This window comes from Dendrobates tinctorius, unplaced genomic scaffold (genome assembly GCF_039654945.1).
Source record: "Dendrobates tinctorius isolate UK_male_01 unplaced genomic scaffold, ASM3965494v1 ptg000233l, whole genome shotgun sequence".
NCBI classification, from domain to species: domain Eukaryota; kingdom Metazoa; phylum Chordata; class Amphibia; order Anura; family Dendrobatidae; genus Dendrobates; species Dendrobates tinctorius.
In genome coordinates, this window is record NW_027361900.1 from 333,945 (window position 1) to 337,239 (window position 3,295).

Here is a 3,295-nt window from a genome sequence, read left to right on the forward strand (position 1 = left end):
GGGTGTATGCTTATTGAACATCTGTAAATCCAATATCATTCGATAAGAACCATCAGATTTCAAAACACACCACAAAGGATTGTTACTTACAGAATTAGCCTTTCGGATAACACCTTGATCTAACAATTCCTGTATGATCTTTCACATAGAGTCAATTGATTCTGGAGGTAATTTATACTGACGCTGTGGCGGGGGATCACGCCCCTCCACATTCACGATAACGTCTTTCATTGTTCCAACCTGATTCCTGAACTGAGCCCAAAGAGAAGGAAAAAGCTGTACAATTTCTGTCAATACCTTGTCATCATTAGTGTCAGGCCACAAATGGTCAGATGACACCACATCATTCAAGCAAATACTTCCAACATGGCTATAATCATTAGGATCAATGACTACCGGTTTACAACCATTGGAATCTTTCCAGATCACTTGATTTCCTAGGTCAACTACCCATCCGAATTTCTGCATAAAATCTGTGCCAAGTATATTTTCAGAATCACGACAATACCAGATGTCAATTTCTGTTTTGAAAGAACTAGGTATTTCCAAAATCACATTGGGAACTAAGGTTGCTTTAGTTCCACCTTTTCCACTGAATCCGACAATTGTACAAACTGGTGAATCTGGGTTTAGCTTCAAATCAAGGTTTGTAACACTTAACTGAGCTCCTGTGTCAATGAGGAATACAGCATTCTGTCCTGCTAAACTTACTTTGATAAATGGTCTTCCACAGTCATCCAATGTAACTCGAGTCACAAATTCCAATGGATGTGGTACAGGAATAGTCTGTGATTGTCAGAAAGATGAAGGAGATGGGAGAAGACCTGTGTCCTTTTTAAAAGACCTTGGAATTCTATCCCTTGACTCTGTTTCCTTCACTGTCATTTCTCTGATCTGTCTGATTAATGGTGCATATGGTGACTGTGTTTGTCTGTTGGCAGTATGAGCAGGTGCAGATAATTGTAATGCAGGTGCGGAAGGTGTGGTGTATGATTTTGGCATGAGTCCGTTTTCCCTTCCAAGCTTACCTGTTCCTTGTATACCCATCTCTGATTCTGCTCTCAAAAATTTCCTGCACTGCCACTTCAAGTGTCCAGGTATACCACAAAAATAACAATGGATATTGTTCCTTTGTGTAGTATTTTTACCTCTATGCTCAATGTAATCCCTGCTCTTGGAGATTACTGTGGCTCTAGGTTTCAGCTGACTGTCTTCCTTCTCATGAACTACCGCTATTTTAGCCTTGACCTGATTTTGTTTCATGGATCTCCTTATTCTGTCAATAAAAACTGTTGCTTCTTGCAATGATGGCTGAGTGTTAGCCAATTGCACTGAGGCAGGATCTAAGTACTTGAACTTCTTTACAAAAAATTTGATCATGGATGCCGGCTCTTCATGAGGCCCGAGATCCATTACCATCCTATAGGCTTGTTCAAACTTTACCAAAAAAGAGAATGGGTCTTCAGAAATATTTGTTTGTAAACTCCCTAAAATATCAACTGTAGGCATGTCTTCTCCGGTTGTAAACAATACCAATTGTCTAAGTCTGTCTTCTTTTGTACTATGTGTCATTTCATTCTCATCATTTAATCTGGGTGTGGTCTGTAATCTTTTTCCCATATGTGAAGGTAACCAAACTTTGAATATTTTATTCTTTTGCTCGTCATTCAGATTGTATTTGTCTGTGTTTGATTCAAAAGTGTCCGCATTATAAAAGGCGTCCATCTTATCGTTGTAATTTGGAATGTCTTTTACAATTTTCATTAGCTGATCGTGTATTTTCAGATTAATGCGTGCTGCTCTGTCATGTAATTTTTTCCGTTGTAATTCTACTGCCTCTAATTCCTCTACTGAAGCATCTGGATCCTGCATATTTGGTACAAATGATGACGCAGCAGCAGCACTGTCCTCCTGTTTACCTGTTGATCTTGTGTTAGCAGAAACCCTTTTTATATCTTGTCGTAATTTAGACAATAACTCTGTCCTGGTATCTATTTGATCTTCCAATTGTTCTATGTGCTCTGACAAAATCAAACAATTTGGACAATCAAAGAAATCCCCGTCAGACTCTTGTGTGTCACCTGGTGTGTCAGTGTGATTAATGTCTTGTGTGACAATGCATGTTTTATAGGTGTTAGGTTCAGTTTTCTCAAAGACTAGGCTATTATACACATGAACTAGCTGCATAACATTCTGAAATTTCCTTTGTAATTTTCTAACTGAAAAAAACCTTTTGTCAATTTTAACATTTTCTGCCTCACATTGATTATACAAACTAGACCATAATTGGGCATCCGTATGATTATGAACAAACTTGAAATCTATGTTACTTTTCTTAGCATAATCATGTATAAAATCCATTATATTTTTTCTCACCTATTGAGAGTCTTTCCCGTCAATGGATGGTCCTCTGTGTCCTTATGCAATCCTCAGATCTCCGTCTGGATGAGACGCATGCAGCTCTTTACGATCCTCACCCGTCGTCTTCAGGTTCAGTGTGATCTTTGTGCCGTGAAATAGTGGAATTCCTGAGGAAGCTTGTACAACAGGTGGTTTTTAGCAGAGTTCGTGCTCCCCCCTTGTACAATCGAGGAAGGAATGCCAGCCAAAATTAGCACAAAAGATCAGTCTGGCTAAGGCTCGCCAAAATGTAGAAAAATATATATATATATATCTTCTTGCACGGTTGAGAATCAAAAAGTAAAAGCAATGTTGAGGATAAAATAAATCTTGTTTTTAATTATTCATTTCAAAAAGTGATTACAAAAATGAAGAAAAGTAAGTTCATGACATGCAGTAATTATTTGAAGAGAAAACGAGCATTGTTCTTACATATAGTCTTGAGCAGCTGTCCGGGTGTTCGAGAGTCTCAAGGGATATGAGATCTCCTGAACAAGAGTTAGACCGGCTTTATATACTATTCTGACCTATAAACTACAACCACATATGGTGGCTTGCCACTATGTTCATAAGTTCTTCCATATTAAGTGAACCGTAGTTATTTTAACAATATGTATACAGTTATTTATGCATTACCTTAGTCTGAGATATTTAAGCCTAAAGTCTGAGATCTTTAGAACCATTCATTATCTCTAAATAGTCACATTTTGACAGCTTTGACTATCTTGACCTATACATTTGACAAGAGAGACAGCTGTGTGAGCCAAGGAATCCAGAATAGCTCAGTCACACTCTAACCAGAGCCTCTGCTAGCTGGACTAGACTCTGTATGAGAGAACTAATCCATATATTTTTTATTATAGAAATACTGATATTTTACACCCAGCTTCGGTCT